Source organism: Sorex fumeus, unplaced genomic scaffold (assembly GCF_029834395.1).
Source record: "Sorex fumeus unplaced genomic scaffold, SorFum_2.1 ptg000131l, whole genome shotgun sequence".
NCBI classification, from domain to species: domain Eukaryota; kingdom Metazoa; phylum Chordata; class Mammalia; order Eulipotyphla; family Soricidae; genus Sorex; species Sorex fumeus.
The window spans coordinates 32,354,237-32,375,446 of record NW_026606188.1 but is presented as its reverse complement, the minus strand read 5'-3'; the positions used below and the strand labels follow the sequence as shown (position 1 = coordinate 32,375,446).

The 21,210-nt window shown below is 40.3% G+C and overlaps 1 pseudogene; it reads right to left on the bottom strand.

Moving 5' to 3' along the window:
- Positions 1–18,618: 18,618 nt before the first annotated feature.
- On the bottom strand, positions 18,619–18,729 carry LOC130015817 (uncharacterized; annotated as a pseudogene).
- Between the last annotated feature and the right edge of the window lie 2,481 nt (positions 18,730–21,210).

The window sequence follows — 21,210 nt, the reverse complement described above, 5'->3', positions numbered from 1 at the left end:
CTAAAAAAATTTCTAAAAAAGTTTGTGACACCATGGCTACAACTAAGTTTGTCACATTTTAGTCTTAGAAATAGACTCACATAGCAACTACTATTGATCCACTCTTTATATCAAATTTAAGGCAATATATCTGAATTCAAGTAGAATAGTAAAACATTTATTTTTCTCCCCCAAGTAAATAAAAACAGACAATTATTCAGTGGCAATTAAGTTCAAGGAAGAATTCAGAGTACTTCATATGTATTAATTATTTTAATTCCCACATTAATTATTTTAATTATTGCAACCACCTGTACTTTATAGAAGAGGAAATTACATATAAAGTGTTTAAGTGAATAACAAAAGCACAGAGCTGCTATGCTGTTGGACCAAGATTTAAACTGAGAATTTTGATTCTAATATTTCCATTCTATATATTATCTTGGGCTCGAGCGATAGCACAGCAGATAGGGCGTTTGCCTTTGCCCTCTCTGCTGTGCTACCGGGTTCGATTCCTCAGCCCCTCTCGGAGAGCCTGGAAAGCTACCGAGAGTATCTCGCTCACATGGCAAAGCCTGGCAAGCTACCCATGACGTATTCAATATGCCAAACACAGTAACAACAAGTCTCACAATTTGTTGTGAGACATTACTGGTGCCCGCTCGAGTAAATCAATGAACAACGGGAGGACAGTGCTATAGTGCTACATATATTATCTTAGAGAATTTTAAGTAAAATAATAATACTTCAAGAGAGAGAAGAATAAAGTGTTTTGTGTCTACCTGCTTACATCACAAGAATAGCATAAGAAAAAAAAGTAGAAAACACTGTATAATGTGAGATTTTATGATTGAAAAATTGTAGAACTTTTTTGTCTTGTGTGGACATGAAATTGCGTCTAGAAGAGACAAAAAGAATGGAAGTATATAAAAGAGGATAGTTTCTTGCCTTTTTCTAAGAAACAACCAAAAAACATGACAACTATGGAAGTACATTTTGAAAAAATACTCAACAGGAAAGTTTCCCGGACTTTTAAAAACTAATCGTGTGATAAATGATTGAAAGCACTGATCTTCCTTTTCTTTAATCAAGTTGATTAAATGAAGAAAATTGGATCTGGGAATATGGATCAGTAGTAGAGCATGTGGAGTTTTATTCCTGGCACCTCAGAAAAATAAAAACAAAAACTGAAAATCCTTTTTTTTTAATGCAGAGATTAGTAGTCATTGCTTCTGTAACTTTACCAGAAAGACCACATAAATATATATATCAACTGATTGCTCATTATCATCCATTTTACAAAATAATAAATGTAGAAATCAATTCTTGGTAACACTCAGGTTTTCTAACCGTCATTTCAAAATTTCGCCAGACACTCAGGTTATCAGAGCATGAAAATATGAAAGTGAAAACATAATGAACCTAGACTCTCAAATCAACAATGAGATGAGCTGAAGACAAAAACAGTCACATCTCTCAATTCCTTAAAATAGAAATGTCTAGACCAGAAAAGCCATTTAATTAAAAATACCTTATGCTATAGAAGAGATAGAAAAAAAACTGCATAAAGATTAACTACTAAGAAAATCTAGAGGAAATTTTAATGATGAAACTACAAAGAAGTATATTAAGATATTTCCTTTCAAAAGGGACAAGGAGTGGGTTGGAACCATAGTACAATGGGTAGGGTGCTTTCTCTTGCATGTAGCTGACCAGAGTTTGATTCCTAGCACCCCACAGGATTCCCTGAGCCCTGACAGAGTGACCCCCTAAGCACAGAGCCGGGAGTAAACTTTAAATACAGCAGGTGTGACCCAAAAACCGAAAACCAAACCAAACAAAAAGGAATAAATAAATAAATAGGGAGAAAGTTTATTTGCCTGCAACTTTGTTGCAAATAAAAGTACAAATTTTATTTGCACTTGCAATTTTATTGCAAAAAAATACAAATGTTTTCACAACTAAGTTTAAACGATAGGCAAATGTCTTATCATGGGAAAGGGAAGAGAGGATAGGGTGTAAGTAGATAGATGTTAGGGCCATACGAAACCAGTATGGGAACAAAAGCCTGAAAGAAATCCAGAAGGATGCAAACATTTCACATTCAATATCTGTATTAGCTAAAATTAGGAGTGGCAGCAAAGGAAAGAAACAGTAGTTTAATAAGCAAAGAAGGTTGTTTTTGTCTCAAGGAAATGTTTAGGAAGTGCTTTGTAGTTGCCATGGTGCCAAGCATTGTATCCTGGATCCACATCCCAGGAACCTAGTGTCCAATCCAACTGGTGTTTTGTACTGCAAAGTTCCAGGTGTTAGCATCATATTCCAAAGAAACAGAAAGAAAAAGGATCAGAGGACAGTAGGAACAGACCTCATTCTGTCCTAAGGACAGCTCAAGAAAACCACCACAAGATGAATCGTCAATTGTAGAGTTTGGACTGTATCTGATGGGCAGCTGCAAAACAGAGTGGCCACTGCATGTCGTCACAGACTTGAGGCCCTGTCACATGGCAACAATGCAGTGGCATAACCAGCAATCTCCACCACTTATCACTGAACTCTGTCATTATTTTAGTTTAGATAGTTCTTCCTCTGGAATGGGTAGAAAGATAATAATATAGGTGAATAATATAAGTGAGACAAGTGAATTAAAACCATTTGGTTTATCATTGACTCTTTTGGAGAGGGAGGACGTTGAGGTCACACCTGGCTGTGCTCAGGAGCTACTCCAGGCAGTGCCTGGGGGACCATATGCCAATGATCAATGAATCAGATAAGATAAATGTCTTACAATCTGCACTATCTCTCCAGTCCTATTCATGGTCTTTTTAATTTTGAAAGTAAATTCTGTTGGGAGGATCCTCCCAGGATGGGAGAAACATGCTGAAAGTAGACTATAGATGGAACATGATTGCCACTCAATGCCTCTTTTGCAAACCACAGCACCCAAAAGGAGAGAGTGAACAAAAGGGAATGCCCTGCCACAGAGGCAGGGTGGGACAGAGGGAATTGGGGGTGGGAGGGATACTGGGATCCATGGTCGTGGAAAATGGGCACTGATGGAAAGATGGGTACTCGATCATTGTATAATTGAAACCCAAGCACAAGAATTTGTAAGTCTACAACTGTACTTCATGGTGTTTCACTAATAAAAATTTAAAAAAAAAAAGAAAGTAAATTCTGATCACTTAAAATATTTCAACTGTTTATGGTTGTCTTTATATAATTATGATTCCATACTTCTGAATACCTAAAAATGTTATTTCTTCACATTCTCATTGTCTTAAAACATGTGGAATAAAACTAAAGGTAATGTCATCGTAAATAACAAAAGTGTGAAAATTCCGTTAGCACTTTAAGGAACCACCCTTGGAAGACAGTATGGTAAAATTTGGCGAGCCATTGGCTTTGTTAAGGAAAATCTTGGGTGGAAGTCCACCCTTCAAGCCAGCGCTCAATCATAAGATTTGGTGCTTTATGTCCTTATTTAACACATGAGTTAAACATGGAATTTAGGTGCCAGAGAGAAAATAGTACTGTGGGAGAGGCAAGCATTATACTTAATATTGCAAAATAGTATGTTTGATAATTTAATCAATAGTATATTTAATCACTCAGGTTGTTTCCAGATTTGGAAACAAATAGTATATTTAATCATATAGTAGAAAGATTTAATTTAAAAGGTATGCCCAAAAATCATAAAACAGTATTATTTTTAAATGTTCTTTTTTTATTTTTAAAAAGAATTTTTTATTGAATCACCATGAGATTGCCATAAAGCTTTCATGTTTGAATTTCATACAATAATCGAACACCCATTCCTTCCACCAGTGCACATTTTCCACCACCAATGTCCCCAGTATGCCCCCCACACACATCCCATCCCTACCCCTGCCTCTATGGCAGACAATTTCCCTCATACTCTCTCTCTCTACTTTGGGGCATTATAGTTTTCAATACAGATACTGAGAGGCTATCATGTTTGGTCCTTTATCTACTTTCAGCATACAACACCCATCCCGAATGATCTCTCCAACCATCATTGACTTAGTGATCCCTTCTCTATTCCAGATGCCTTCTCCCCCAGCTCATGAGGTACGGTTCCAACCATGAAGCTATATTCCTGGCTTTTGTCTCTACTGTCCATGGGAGTCAGTCTCATAGTATGTTATTTTATATTCCCCAAATGAATGCATTCATTATATGTCTGTCCCTCTCTTTGAGGGACTCATTTCATTTAGCATGATACTCCTCATGACCATCCACTTATAAGCAAATTTCATGACTTCATCTTTCCCAACAGCTGCATAGTATTCCATTGTGTAGATGTACCAAAGTTTCTTTAACCAGTTGTCTGTTCTTGGGCACTCAGGTTGTTTCCAGATTTGAGATATTGTGAGCAGTGCTGCAATGAACATACAGTTATAGATGTCATTTCTACTGTGCTTTTTTTGTGCCCTTGGGATACATAGATTCAAAAGAGAAGTGGTATTGCGGCATCATATGGAAGCTCAATTTCTAGTTTTTTGAGGAATGGCCATATTATTTTCCAGAAAGGCTGGACCTGTCAGTATTCCCACCAACAATGAAGGAGAGTCCCTTTTTCTCCACATCTGCACCAGCACTGGTTGTTTTTTTTTCTTTTTGTTGTGTGCCAGCCTATGTGGTATGAGATGATATCTTGTTGTTGTTTTCATTTGCATCTCGCTGATGATTAGCAATGTAGAACATTTTTTCATGTGCTTTTTGGCCATTTGTATTTCTTTTTTGAGGAATCTTTTGTTCATATCTTCTCCCCTTTTCTGATGAGGTTGGAGGCTTTTTTTCTCGTACAATTCTATGAGTGTCTGGTATATCCTGGATATTTAACCCCTTATGAGATGGGTATTGAGTAAATATTCTTTCCCATTTTATGGGCTCTCTATGCATTTTGGTCACTGTTTTTTTTTTAGGTGCAGAAGCTTCCTAGTTTAATTTAGTCCCATTTAAAATTGTAAGTCTACAACTGTACCTCATGGTGTTTCACTAATAAAAATTTTTAAAAAACTGCAGGAAGAAGCTAAACTTTTGACAAAACTTTTATATGATATTTTTGGTAAGTATTTTAATAGAGATTGAGTTAAGGTGCTTTTCTTGTATGCAAAGCAAGCGTTTTACCCACCGCACTATCTCTCCAGCACTTATGCCACCTCTCATGCTATGGAATGTAGAACTTTTTATTCCACTTTATGTATATAACTATACCAAATATGACTGATTCATAAAGACAAATGACATTAAACATTTATAGGGGTTGTAAGATTTATACAAAATAAGCCATAAAAGGGTCGGGAAGACAGATAGATCATATCTGAAAGACTAGATTTTCTAAATTTTTAGGAATTCTATAAGAAAATATCCAAAGAGGTTTCATCAAATTTAACGCTATTTTTTTCTACTTTCTACCATGCTAAAATCACAATAAAATTATATAATTTTAAAAAATGTAATAAAGATTAGCTGAATCCCATGCCTAAAAAGATAATGACTACAGGTCATACTTAAGCATCCTACTGCAAGCCAGCTGCATTTGTGCACAGCTATTGTCACAGAGCCACAGATTTGTAGATGAAGACATCCTCATATTTCATTACATTGTCTTCAGTAGCTTCTTCTGAAGACATGAACAAGAGTATGCCAGGAAACATATTTTTTCCTGTATATACTTCACTTGATTGTCATAACTATCAATAGGCAACATCTAGAAGGGAAAAAAGGAAAATGAACACCACTTACATTTTATAAGTTCCATACTTTATTATTATTTTCCATTAAATCTGGATCTCTATAATGTCATGTGGATAAGTTCATGTAATCAAAACATTTTTAAACATGATGTTGAAAATGAATCTTTGGGCAGCTTAACATATGACTGAAAAAAACAAAAGCAGAATCATCCTTCTTTTATCCTCATAAGATGAAAATTTAAAAAAAAACACATCAGATTCAATGAAGTCAACACAGAAGAAATGCATAAGTGTTAAAAGAGACATACAACAACTGCTAGATAACCCAGAAATTCCACCCTTTGATAGATATTCAGGAACTTAAAAAAAAACACTAATTCAATAAGATAAATGTACACCTATGTTCATTACAGCACTAGTTAATAGTAGTCAAGATTTATAAACAACCCATGTGCCTAAGAAAAGATAAGAAGAAAAATAAACTCTTTCTCTCTCTCTCTCTCAAACACACACACACACACACACACACACACACACACACACACACTGAATTACTGCTTGGAAAAAAAGATAAAATCTTGCTTTTTGCCCCTAACAAAGATGGAACTGGAGGGGTTAAGTAAATTAAGCAAGTTAAAAGAAGACTCAGTGATCTCATTTTATACATAAAACAATTCAAGGGAAGAGATAATGTTCAATAGATTTTTAAAAATACCACCTTAGACTCTGAAGATAGAACTAAGATTACCAAGCAGGGAGCAGCTGCAGACAGGAAGGTCCTGTGGACAAGGGCAGGGCGACAACAGCACTTTGGTGAAGGGTGTGGTGTATAACATGGCATCCCTAAAACATAACCATTTACCCTCTGGAAACTCATTGTTACCTTAGTTATTTTTTAAAAAGTGACATTTTCATTGTAAAATCACACATTCGGTTTGCTTAGATTTTGAAAAGACTTTGGTATAAGTGCATTTTTTTTCCACTGGTATGATGCAATGCAGCTGAAACAGAAGAGCTCTAGATAAAGAAATGGCCGCCTTCTCCAGATGGAATCCCAGCGACCATGAGCTTCTACAAGCATGGCTCCAGTATGTGGGCACCAGGACTATTCTTCCAAAGCACAGAGAGACGCTGGACCCAGCAGTTCCATCCAGGCTCCCAGTCAGCCCCTGACCTCAGAAGTCACGCCCTCAACCCGCCCTGGGCGCCATCTTGCTGCACACAGCAGTGAAGAAACCTTTCCTGATATCCAAAGTGAGCAATGGAATGTAAATTATCTAGCATCTGTACCTGGAAGGCAGGCTTGAATGGTGGTGGGGAAATTTGATCAAAATATAATGCCCAACCAAAATGCATCTGGACTGTGCATTAAACTATGGCACCATTCTGACCCTGAGGGTGTTTGTCCCTCCGCCTTTTCCACCTGGCGGCGGCGACAAGGTGGCCACTATCTTTCAGAGCCTAATGGACAGCCAGGTATGAGACTACAGTGATGAGGCACGCGAGGCCTCATGGAATGGGGGAGTGGAACTGGCCCTGCTCCCCACCCTGACAAAGCCCCCAGTTGCCACCCAAGAAAGCCTCCCCGGCTCTTGAACATCCATGATCCCAGAGGCACACAAACCAATCTCAGAACCCAGTGGCTTTTGGTAATAATCCCTCCAGACTTATTACTAGAATATCAGAAATCCAAAATCGCGTGGCTGTAATAGCAGGCATGCGACATCATATGCTCTGCATAATCAGTAATAGAAAACAAATTATCTAATGATGTCTTTTTGGCAGGTCTGATTGTTGGGGAAAATTCTAAATAATAATGGTGGGTCTTTTGTCATAATATTGAACATGATCAACATAGAGAATAAAGTGGAAATCTGCCACACAGGCAGGGGTAGGGGTGGGAGGGGAGGCATACTTGGGTCCTTGGTGGTGGAAAATGTGCACAGGTGAAGGGATGGGTGTTTAATCATTGTATGACTGACTGAGACAAAATGAAAGGCTTTGTGACTGTTCTCACGGTGATTCAATAAATAAAAAATTAAAAATAAATAAATAAATAAATGGAGAAGAGTTCAATAGTCTGGCTAAGCATCAAGATACTAAGAAACTGGAAATATGAGCTACTGAATTGTATCTTACCATTAATTCTCAACCCTTTCTTTCCCATTTTCCTTCTTATCCTGTTAATGGACTTAGATATCACACACACACACACACACACACACACACACACACACACACACACGTTTTTGTGCTCCTCCCAGGCAGGTCATTCCTGGCCATCTAGCAATGCAGTTCTGGGCAACTGGTGGTGCTGGGGGTCCCCAAGCTCACTCTGTGCATGCTGTACCAGAGATCAAATTTCTCCACCCCTTTGACCTATCTCCTTGGCCCACAATTCGAATTTTGAAAGAAAAACAGTATAGCACTCTCCTCCCATTGTTCATCAATTTGCTCGAGTGAGCACCAGTAACGTCTCCATTGTGAGACTTATTACTGTGTTTAGCATATCGAATACATCACGGGTAGCTTGCCAGGCTTTGCCATGCGGGCAAGATACTCTCGGTAGCTTGCTGGGCTCTCTAAGAGGGGCAGAGGAATCAAACCTGGGTTGGCCAAGTCAGCCGCGTGCAAGGCAAACACCCTACCTACTGTGCTATCGTTCCAGCCCAAAAGAAACTCCAGAAAATTACCTCATTTATTAACTTTATTATTTTTGTAACAAATAGTCTGCTCTTGTTTCAGGTAATTCTCTACATGTTGGTTTTAGTGCCCTGAACATTGTAGCATTCAGTTCTTGCCGAAGGCCTTGTAAGTTGAATTCAGAAATAAGATAGGAAAATGACTTCTATTTAACAAAGAACAAAATAATGTAAGTATAGAACTAAAGGCTTTTTATCTGGCAATATTTAATCACACAACTAAGGAAAATAATTATTAATAATTATTAAATTTTGCGGAGAGCTTATATTTATAATTTAATATCAAGAATAAGACAATGAAAATAATTATAAAATGTGACTATGTAGGAAATAAGCAAGGATTACATGGTTTAGTGAGAAATGAGATCTGGACTGCTGTATTTCCTACATTGACCTCATTCATTTGTGGTGTTTATAGATACACAGCAAGATAACATCAATGCACCAAAGGCAGCACAGTGAGAGAACTGATCCATAACATTAAGTTTGGGGTGGGTGGTAGTTTCAAGGGAATGGGCATTGGAATTGGGAACCTTGGGGGAAGAAAGTGGGAACACTAGTGAAGGGCATGATGTTGGAACTGTGCACACAGAAAATCACCATTAACAATGTGTAAACATAAAAAGATAGCAGCAATGGCGTTATATCTCTCCATCCGCGTTCGGTAGTCTCGCACTGTTTTCCCTACCCCGGGAAGGTTGATGGTGATGGGCAGGTGAAGGAAGGAAATAAGGACCAGGCTGGTAGGTCTTAGCTGCAGTTTATTCCAATCCTCTCTCCATTCACTCCTGTCTCTCCTCTCCCTCCCTGAGCTCCTCTTACAGTCTCATTATATCCCCCAGCATGAGGGTTGGGGTAACAATTACACATAGGTGTGGTCACAATCAAAAGGGGTATACTTTCCCTTGGGGATAGCAGCTTCTAGGACAGATTCTCATTTAGCAGGCCGACCCACCCTAAAGCAAAATCCCATGGGTGTGTTTCTCCTCTCCTTGTCCAACTAACATATAAGTATTCATAATATAAATCCTTTTGTATGGACACGGTGAGAAATACTTTAAGCTTATAGAATTGTTCTCCTAGGGCCATCTCGATCTCAGACTACAGTGCTCAGGCCAGATAATCTTTCCTATCCCTAGCAGGGTCCTAGTCTTGTCATTACTTTTGGATCATGACAGCATTTGTCTATGATCAAGCTCTTAACTTATAGTTAAGAATCGTGGCACTTTGACCTGGCCCATTTCGATGCCAGGGTAGTTCACAGCTTGCCCTAGTCCATTCAGTCCCTCATCGGGATCCTGCTTTTGGGGTGTTAGGAACTAAGGGCAATTGAGGCTTAAGTCAAGAAAGCAGATGCCCGGGAGTGAATAATATTCAAAGCCAATTAAATCCAAAGTTACAAAGCATAATATTAACTGTCTTCCTGTATCTATACAAAAAGGACATTGCTTTAAAGTAAACTATTCAAAAGTTATAAGGAGAGGAGAAGGACAATATTAACTTACAAGTTCAGTGTCCTAGAAGGATCTGACCTTACAAATTAACAGATTCTGATTAGCAGAAAAGCTGATTAACTGGTTGGGGAGGAGAGCATAGAAGTGATTACAGATAAAGGAATGGGAGTGATTCAGGGGCATTGTGATGGGTGTGACTGAGTGAACCTAAAATCCTTGTGGCAAGGGGGAAAGGACAAACCAATGTTAGGCCTAAAATATTTGGAGCTATATTCCAAAACACAATATTATAAATCACAGACCCTCAATCAACTTTTAAAAATAGTTTGTATTTCCTGCTTTGATTCTAATCACTTTAGTCTCCATGGATTATCAGTCCCGAACATCTCAATTCCCCCTGTATCATTCAGTCATATTACATTCCATCTGGCAGCTGATTTTATTTTATTTTTTTGTTTGTTATTCTTTTTATTAATAGCACTATAGCACTGTCCTCCTGTTGTCCATCGATTTGCTCGAGCGAGCGCCAGTAACGTTTCCATGGTGAGACTTGTTACGAGTTTTTTTTTAATTTAATTTTATTATTTTTTTAACATTTTTTTAATTAGTGAAACACCATGAGGTACAGTTATAGACTTATAAATTTTTGTGCTTGGGTTTCAGTTATTCAATGATCAAGTACCTATCCCTCCACCAGTGCCCATCCTCCCCCATCACGGGTCAGCATCCCTCCCACCCCCCATCCCCCCGTCTCACCCTGCCTCTGTGGCAGGGCTTTCCCCCTTGTTCTCTCTCTCTTCTTTTGGGTACTGTGTTTTGCAAGAGAGGCATTGAGTGGCAATCATGTTTGGTCTATAGACTACTTTTAGCATGTCTCTCCCACCCTGGGAGGGTCCTCACACCACCCTTTATTTGGTGCTCTCTTCTCTATCTGAGCTGCCTTTTCACCTAGCACGTGTGGCTGGCCTTCAAGTCATGGAGCAAAATTCCTGGTACTAATCTCAGCCATTCCTGGGTGTTAGTCTTCCGTTTTGTTGCTTTATGTTCCCCAGATGAATGCAATCTTTCTGTGTCTATCCCACTCTTTCTGACTCATTTTGCTTAACATGATACTTTCCATGTAGTACCACTTGTATGTAAATTTCATAACTTCATCTTTTCTAACAGCTACATAGTACTCCATTGTGTAAATGTACCAAGTTTCTTTAACCAGTCATCTGTTCTCGGGCACTCAGGTTTTTTCCAGATTCTGGCTATTGTAAAGAGTGTGGCAGCTGATTTTATCCTTTTTTTTTTTCAGCACTTTAAATGTGCCCAACTCATACCCACCTCCAAGCTTTTGCAAATGTGTTTCCCTTACACCTGAATGCTTTTATGTCTCCAAATTCCTTTCCTGACTTTTCCATTTCATCTGACTAGTTCTTTATTCTTTAGGGAAAATAAACCTCCTATCAAGGCAACTAAAGTTGATTCCCAGCTTAGGAGCACCTTTCTAAACACAATGCATAAACCATTAGAAAGCCTGTGACACCAGCCTAGGGGAATAGTTCAAAGGCTTAGGAAGCCTGCCTTACCAGAGTCAGGTCAAAATGTCCATCCCTGAGCTCCACATGCTCCAAGCACCAGCCTGGCAACTCCACTGTCTGATCCTCAGCACTGTTCAAGCTATTTCCAGCTGCTCTGTAGCCAGGGGAGTGTTAGAACTGCAATTGAAGAATGCTAGCTCCAAGGAGCACCATAACTTAAAAAATACCGGAGCCAGTAGCGCACCTAGCTGAGCACCAAAGCAACCCCTGACAAGCACCACAATTAGAGTGGGACCCCCTCAGTGAGTGTGCATACAATCACAACAAATGAAAAGGCAAATAAAAATAGTCATGATGGGAAAAGAAGGAAAATTAGAAAATCAAACCTACATGCAGCCAACCTGGCTGACCCGAGTTCGATTCCTCCACCCCTCTCGGAGAGCCCGGCAAGTTACCGAGAGTATCTCGCCAGCACAGCAAAGCCTGGAAAGCTACCCGTGACATATTCGATATGCCAATCACAGTAACAAGTCTCACAATGGAGATGTTACTAGGCCCACTTGAGCAAATGGATGAACAACGAGAGGACAGTGCTACAGTGCTTTGTGTTAGATTGCAACTTTAATTATGGTAGATCCAATTCTTTCCTAGTCACTGCTAAATCCCTAGATTACCACTTTTTTGGTGGGGGAGGGGATGCCTAAGCAATACTCAAGGAGCCAGGAGATGCTCCAATTTTCTGCCAGCTAAGCTGGAGATTAAATGATAGGGCTAAATATACAGTGATGTTTGGACTCTGCGGTGCCCGGGCTTACTCGGACTAGCCCAGCATTACTAAGGGGTCTTCAGGGCTGCACTCATCAATGCTCTGGAGATCCTAGGGTTCAGGAGCTCAAATCAGATCCCAGATCATCTGCATGCAAAACACATGCCTTAATATCTATACTAGCAATCTGGTCTCTAATATATAATTTTGGCGAAATATGATAGACATTCTATGAAGAAGAGAGAGAGAGAAAGAGCGAGAGAGACCACATTCAGATCATTAATGAAGAAAGCAGTTATAAATAAGATTTGTGAGATAAGCATTAAAAACTGGACACAATAACTCCACTTCTTGAAATGGGCCAAGGGCCCAAGGGCCCTAAAACGAAATGGAGAAAAGACATTTGCATCCCCAAATTCCTTGTAGCACTATCCACTATAGCCAAGATCTGGAAACAACCCAAGTGTCCAGTAGATTACTGGACAAGGAAACTATGGGATAGAAACAGTGGAATATTACTCACACTTAAGAAAAGATACAGTCATGAAGTCTGTGACTCAATGGGGGACCTGGAGAGTATAGTGCTGGGTGAAGTTAGTCAGACAGAGACAGACTGACCCAGAATAATCTCTCTCAGATGTGGTATACAAAGAAACATAATAGTGGAATAATAAATACCCAAAGACAATAAGTGGAAATCAAGAACACGAGCGCTGATCTTCAGCAGGAAACCTGCCTTTTGAGGGGGCTGTGAGGAGGGGGGGGTTCTTTTTTTTTTTTTTTGCTTTTCGGGTCACACCTGGAGATGCACAGGAGTTATTCCTGGTGTTACACCCAGCGATACACAGGGGTTATTCCTGGCTTTGCACTCAGGAATTACTCCTGATGGGCCTCGCACCCACTTTCCACCCCAATTCGGGACCCGAAAGTCAGGTGCCACCGCCAGGACCCTGGCCTGGGGCACCTGCCTCTACTTCTGCAGTGAGCGCCAGCCCAACTAGTCGACACCCCCCCACACCCCGCAGCATCTGAACTGGCTGGGGGCGTGGCCACCACTGCCGCACCTTGCCTCTTCAAAAGTGGGCGTGGACTTCAGAGGGGGGTCGGGTGGCCGTTGCAGTTATATTTCCCACTCCTAGCTCTCTGGACTTTCATCCCAGCCTTTATCACCTCAATCTGTGGAAAAAATTCTGGCCACCTCAACTACAATACAACAATAATAATCCACTGGCTTACTCCAATTCTAACAAAAGGAATTGCTCCTGACAGTGCTTGGGGGACCATATGGGATGCTGGGAATCGAACCCAGGTTGACTGCGTGCAAGGCAAATGTCCTACCCGCTGTACTATTGCTCCAGCCCTGCAGGGGGATCTTAAAGGTGGAAAAGTATTACGTAAGAAATCCTATCAGCAACAGTCCTACAAACCACAGAGCAAAATCTTATTTTAAAAAGGGCCTCTTGGCGCATTTGCTGCCCGAGCCCATGTGCTGCTTGTGCCCACGTGGCCGAGCACATGTGGTGCCCGAGCACATGTGTCGCCCGCATCTCCCCTCTTGAGATGTGTACTTTCATGCTTTCGTGTCTAACTTTACTCTCTCACTCTCTCTCCCTCCCTCCATACCTAAAAATCCTCCAAATAAAATCTATTTACTTTAAAAAAAAAAAAAAAGGGCCTCTCACAGAAGCAAACTGGTTGATGGGAAGTAAATGGGGTTGGATAGAACATTATGGAGGGTAGCGGACACTGATCAACAGGCTGGTGTTGAACATGTGTGCTTGAAACCCAGTCATGAGTAGTACTGTAGCACTGTAGCACTGTCCTCCCGTTCATTGATTCGCTCAAGCAGGCACCAATAATGTCTCCATTGTGAAACTCGTTGTTACTGTTTTTGGCATATCGAATATGCCACAGGGAGCTTGCCAGGCTCTGTCATGTGGGCGGGATACTCTCGGTAGCTTGCCGGGCTCTCCAAGAGGGATGGAGGAATCGAACCCTGGTCAGCCGCATGCAAGGCAAATGCCCTACCCACTGTGCTATTACTCCAGCTCCCCAGTCATGAGTAACTTTGTCATTTCATAGTAACAAAAAAACCCCCCTAAAATCTGGGCACAATAATGAGAGGCAGTAAGAACAGTTGGTGCTTGGAGGAGAGTTATTGGGTGTTCTGGGAAATGACTGTCACTTTGGGTATCCAGCCTAAATCACAGCGAATAGAAAAAGACTGGGCTAGAAGTAAGGCAGACTTCGTACAGTGGGGGAAGGCCTGCCTTGGAAATCACTAGTCACTTTTATAGTGGGTGGGGAGACAATGAAGCACTATGACACACAGGTGAAATGAAAAGGGAGAGGAAATATAAAGGCTTCCCTCTTAAGGAGTGTGCATGCTAATGTGCTTTTTGTACTTTGGGAACAATAATAAGCAAATTACTTTGGAGGTCTTCTTTGCAAAACTCAGTGCAAAAAATGCGATATTGCAACATTGCCAAACCACTTTATAATACTTTTTAAAAGTTGTTATTTAAGAACACAAGTATTATCAATTCATACAGAATTGCATAATCACTGAAAAGTTACTAAGAATTATATAATCACTGAGAAGTTACTAGAATTTTCACGATAGCTCCCTTTTTGGCTTTTTCTCTGCTGATACTGGCGCCAAAGAAATTAGGTTATAACTATTGTTTCTCTTTGTGGCTGAAGAGACATTTCCAAGTACAGAATGAATGGAGTTTATTCAGGGTGTTGCAAATGGTCTGTGGTTCCTTTTTCTGCATAATGGGTCCCAGCTAGGATAGTTAGAACAAAGTCACTTTAACTTTTTATCCCTTTGATTGCGTCTTCTTATTTTAAAGGAGTTCTGTACTAGATTTACTCAGGTTTATCTGCTCTTTTATCATAATTTCCATGGAAAAATATGAAGGAGGTCTACTACTCAGGGAAGACATCTGAGTTGTTTTATTTTGTCATAGTAGGGTAAATCACATGTTGTTTAAAACCTAAATTACAGAGAACAGGAGAATTTCCATACACTGAGCTTGACACAATGACATTAAATAACATTTAAGGGGTGGAGGGGGGGAGTGAAAGATCAGTAAAAGTTTACTGGAAAGAACAAGATCCTGAGAAAAGAAAAAAGATGAAAAGCAACACTTTCTTCAATCAACCTACATTTTGAGTTGTCATTACTGTTTTCTTTAAATAATTATGGATTCATGTATTTTATTTAACCAATTTTTAAGTCAATAGAAGACATAATAACAGCTGAAGGAAAAGATTGTAAACCCACTTCCTCCACACCCTCTTGATCCTTGGTGTGGTCTTTGGCTTATGTAGTTCCTGTCCTATTATGACTAGACTTCTAGAGTCAAATAACTGTCATCAACAACTCAGTACCAACAGAAAGGTCCCATCTATTTCTTAGATGTATCCACTTCGTTAACACCCTCCACTCCATGTTTGATTACAGAATAACCTCCCGAAGGTGCCAAGCCCACAATGGCAAAATGGCTATACCCTGACATTATACCCTCTCAAACACACAGAAAATTTTTTGAACCAAGACTTCAATACTTGAAATGTCACTAGTATCTTTCCCCTGGTTTCATTATCAAAAGAAACTCATTTGTTCCTAGACTGACCTAAGGATGGCTCGCTCCTTCTCAAAGGATTTAACTACAAAAGATGCCCTGAATCCCAGTGAAAAGGCAGTAACTACCCAGTGGCTAGTGAGACAGTTTCTTGGCATCTGCTTGCTCCTCAGCCTTTATTATTGCCCACAAGACAGACTGGGCCAAACTGAGCACAGATCCAGAGGCTAAATGAGGAGCATGGTCCTTCATAGTTTTCTTCTCAAATAGGGTCAGTAATGCTCCTTCACATTGTGTGTTTTTAAAGAATTTGAGAGAAAATCCTTTAAAGAAGATATTAAAGATTAAAGAATTACAAAACTAAATAGTTCTGTGTGTGTGTGGGGGGGAATTTTAAAAATCTAAATCAAGTTAAACTACCTTTTAAAAGTTATATTAGAGGGGCCAGAGCAATAGTACAGCAGGTAGGGCATTTGCCTTGCACACGGCCGACCCGAGTTCAATCCCCAGCATCCCATATGGTCCCCTGAGCACCGCCAGAAGTGATTCCTGAATGCAGAGCCAGAAGTAACTGAGCATTGCCAGGTGTGGGCCAAAAAGAAAAAGAAATAAAATTTGTTAAAAAAAAAAAAAGTTACACTAGAGAAACAACAAACTGTCAATTAACCTGTTTTCATTTAGCTAATGTTCATGTAATGGATCAAACATATAGAGTTATAGCTTTATTATATATTGTTTTAGCAACTGTAAATGTATTCTAAGAATTTTATTACAAAATTATATTATGTATAATATATAGTTAAATAGTTACAGTGGAAACAATGGCAGAATATAACTTACCAGACCGAGAAGATGAGAAAAAAAGAGTGCCCATAAGTTATACTCTTGATAGACTATGATTGTGCAGAAAATGATTGCTATTATGAAAGTTGTTTCTGCCCATTAATTTCCTGGCCCAGTTACAGACACCCATGGTGATGTCAGAACCTAAACTGTGGCTCTGAGGTTATAGTGAAATGGGGAACCAAAGACAAATGTTTAATCTAGAGACACTTAGAAGGTTTTTGAACCTCCCTGAGGTTCGAAGCTCCAGTTTTTGAGATTTGGGAAGAGATACAACCTTCAAGAACTTACCCTTTTACATTTGAATAGGGAGTCTGAATCCTGATTCCATGATTTAACTCTTAGTAAACTTTGTTCTATCCTTTTTTTAAAAATCTTTTGGCCTCCAAAGAGGTGTTCACTGAGTCAAGGGAGTGGGAGGAAAAGAGGGCAGGCAACTCTGAGAAATACTCAGCAACCTGGATGGTTGACTCAAGGCAAGGGCCTGAGGATGCAGTGCTGCTCAGACTATGATACCAGAGACCATCAGAACCACCTGGATGGTACACAGTGACCTCTAGGGCCACACCCACAGGTGTTCCAGGAGACATACAGTGCCAAGAATCAAACTGGGCCTCACTGACACTTGTGCTTTCTCTAGGCCCTATTTTTGTTCTCTGATGTGAAAAATGAAGCTAATAATTTTACCTACAAATTAGGACTAAGGTATAGGTAACAGAAAATGCTTACAACTGTTCTTGGACTCTCCGGCACGGCCACGGCCCCAGAAGCACAAGGACTTAATGCAGAAAACCAGCAGCTTGGAGCAGAAAAGCAAATGGACTATGCGTTAATCCAGGCCATCATGCCTGCCTGGAGGGGAAAGGGTGATGCTCCATTCGCCCTCTCCTCTCTGGAAAGAAAGACGGTGGCCGCATGGGAGCCTTGTGGACAGCAGGTATGAGCCGGAGGTGGGGCGCGACTGAAACCTCATGGGACAGGGGGCGTTCCGACCCGTCCTTCACGCCCTACCGAGGTCACCAGTTGCCCCCCACGAGCAGCTCTCCAGCACGGCCATGACTCCAGAGCACAGAAACCAATCTCTTAATTATCTGACTCTCAATAGAAACACTTCCAGGGCTAATAAGTAAAATAGCAGAAATCCAAAACCGTGCGGCCGCAATTGCGGTCACGCGACATCATTTAATTCTTAAACCCAGCTGTAGAAAGCAAATTATTTCACAATGCCTTTTCAGCATGGCTGATTGGGGGGGGAGGTAAAGTCTAAATAATAATGGTGCAACTTTTATCGAAACAATGAAGCTAGTCAAAAGTAGATAGAGTGTTAACTAGAATTCATCTGCCCCACAGGCATTGGGGGGGGGGGGGGGTTATTGGGGTTCTTTGTCGTGAAAAATAAGTATTGGTAAAGGGAAATGTGATTGATATTTGCACGACCGAGACCTAAACCTGAAAGCTTTGTAACTTTTCCCACAGTGATTCAGTAAATAAATAAATAAAATTAAAAAAAAAAAGAAAATGCTTACAACTGTTCTTGGAACTCACTAAGTACTAAACATTGAATCATCACCATTATCATTATTACCAAATTGCAGAATGGCAAATGAAATTGATATCTTATTGCTGAAGATTATCTTTCATGTTCTGTACTCTGTGATGTCTAAGAAATTTTAGTTTAACTTTGATCATTCTATAGCTGACCATTCCATAACATAAAAGTTACTCAACTAGATTAAGGGGATTTCTTAGTGGAGCATGGGAAAGAACTATACATTGGTAGCACTGCACTGTAGCACTGTCCTAACATTGTTCATTGATTTGCTCGAGCGGGCACCAGTAACGTCTCCATTGTGACTTGTTTGTTGTTACTGTTTTTGGCATATTGAATACACCAAGGGGAGCTTGCCAGGCTCTGGCGTGCAGGCGGGATATCTCGGTAGCTTGCCGGACTCTCTGAGAGGGATGGAGGAATAGAATCTGGGTGGGTCGCATGTAAGGCAAATGCCCTACCCACTGTACTATCACTCCAGCCCTAAAAAAAGGTTGGTTAGATGCTATGAAATAGGTGGCAGTGCCTTAACTGTATGTGTATTGCAGGCATAAGCCTCTTCCATCTTTGTCAAGGGGAGTGCTAACCTTCTCTCTTGGTAGGCTGAAGAAATAGAGGACCATGGTTTGTGGAAAGGAAATGAAGCCACCTGTTCCTCTCTCAGGGATAACACAGCTAGTCATGTCTCTCACCGTTGCATCTTTTTTCTCATTAGCATTCTGCTTCTGCCATTCCCCATTGTGGCCCCAGTCTTAGCCTACATGACTTTTCTTTTAGGGCCTCATATGCTAGGACTCAGGGATTATTCCTATTTTAGTGCTTGGGGATAACCCCCAGAGGTAATAAAAATCACTCATCCATTTGCACATGTGGTTTCTTTCTCTAGACTTACATTCTTGAGAGAGTATTTTTGTAACAGGAATAGATTCCTGTGACAATATTAGGTTTAGTTTGTCCATCATCTCTCTTCCTGGATCCTCATTCAAATTTCTTACAAGCACACCTTTCCAGTAACTGGACTGGACCTGAATCAAGCTGCTTAAACATATTTTTTAGGAATTTGAATCTTCAGTCAAACTGTCTGGCACTAAGTTTTCTAAAGCTCTTCAGACTCCTCGGAATTGTCCTGATTTTTTTTTTCTTTTTGGGTCACACCCGGCGATGCTCAGGAGTTACTCCTAGCTCATGCACTCAGGAATTGCTCCTGGCGGTGCTCAGGGGACCATATGGGGTGCTGGGAATCAAACCTGCGTTGGTCATGTTGGCTGCGTGCAAGGCAAACGCCCTACCCGCTGTTCTATCGCTCCAGCCCTGTCCTGATTTCTAATCTCTTGAAGCTTACTTATTCAATGTTGTTGTCAATTCTGTGAGCAATAGTATTCCTCAGCGTTGCTGATACATTCTGTTTCTTACAACCAAGACCCTCAGTAATTAACTTTATTAAAAAAATTTTTTGTCAGGGGTGAGGGGAGTTTGGGGCCACACCCAGTGTTTCTTAGGGCTTATTCTTGGCTTTGTACCATGTTATGTCCTTTTTCTTTTGGCCTCCCTTGTGTGGGACCACAGGGGCCATATATAGTTTCAGGGATCAAACTCAGGTCAGTTGCATGTCAGACAAGTGCCCTGCCCACAGTACTACTGCTCTAGTCCCATCGGTGATTACGTTTCTTCTAGGAACTTTCATGAGCTGTGGTAAACTAAGCTCTTGGAAATCAAATTAAGCTCAAGAATATGTCATGTGTTGTAGATATATCCATTAGTAAAACAAATGGGTTTTACTAATTTGTAAATTAAGGAAAGTTAAATGTGTGTATTATCTATTATAGTCCCAGAAGGCTATGACAAACCTGATCTAATAAAATTCTGTTTAAGTCAATAACCATTTACGATTAGCTATTCATTATATAATACAAAATACAGGTGCTATTTAAGTGAGTGAGTCTACCTCTTTATTTTCAAGTAATGAATGCCTAATCTAGGTGAAAAGCATATTATTCATATAATTGTAATAGGAGGCAAGGTGTGCTGACTATTATGATATATAAAATAGGTCAGAGAAAAGAATAACTTGGGCCAAAGAATTAGCTAAGTAAATCAAATCGAGTTGCAACTTACAGATTAAAATGGGATCAAGATCCTTTTTAGAAGCTATGAGCCTTTGAGATCTTGAGTCACAAACAGAAAGGAAAAAAAATTTTCCCAGGTCAGAAAGTACTTAGGAGACTGCATTGTTTATTACTTTTGCATACTTTATTTCACTTAAATATGGATTTAAGTAGAGAACTATAATAGTTCAACTTGTTTCGCATCAACTAAGTGCTGGTTCCCTCCATAAGCCTAGTTCTTCTTGATCACTTGATCACTTGACATCCTGTTGCTCGAGCGGGTGCCAGTAATGTCCCCATTTATCCCTGTCGCATGCTAGTGTAGCCCAATGGCGTCTGCTCGTAGGAACACGAAGAGCCTCAAACCAATCGTTCAGGGTTTTAATGAAGAAGTCTGACAATCTTGTGGGTGGGAGGCCACACGATCTTTTGACATCCCGTGGAATCCAGTTGGTAATGGCTCTAGTCCAGCGGTTGTCTCCAAATCTCATAACGTGTCCAGCCCAACTAATTTTTGATGCCTTGGCAAACAAGAGAGCATCCCTGATTCTTGACCACTGACGAAGTTCGGAACTCCGGATTCTTTCTCTCATTTGAGTGAAGTGTAATATTCCAAGCATAGCTCTTCCGATTCCTCTTTGGGAGACCCGAATAGCATTCTCATCCTGTTTTCATAGGGCCCAGGTCTCTGAGGCATATGTTAATGCAGGAAGAACAGTGGAATCAAAGAGATGTGCCCAGAGCCAGAGGTTCTTCATCCTCTTAGTTATTTCTTGGGACACTCTTGAAGGCGTTCCAAGCTGCTCTCTTCCTCCTGCGCACCTCAGGTGCCAGGTCATTCGTCATGTTGACTTCTTGACCCAGGTACACATAACTATTGAATTTGGAGATGGTCATTCCTTTGAGAGCGAATGGAATGTCAGGAACAAGACCGTTTCTCATAAACACTGTCTTTGTGAGATTCAGCTGTAGT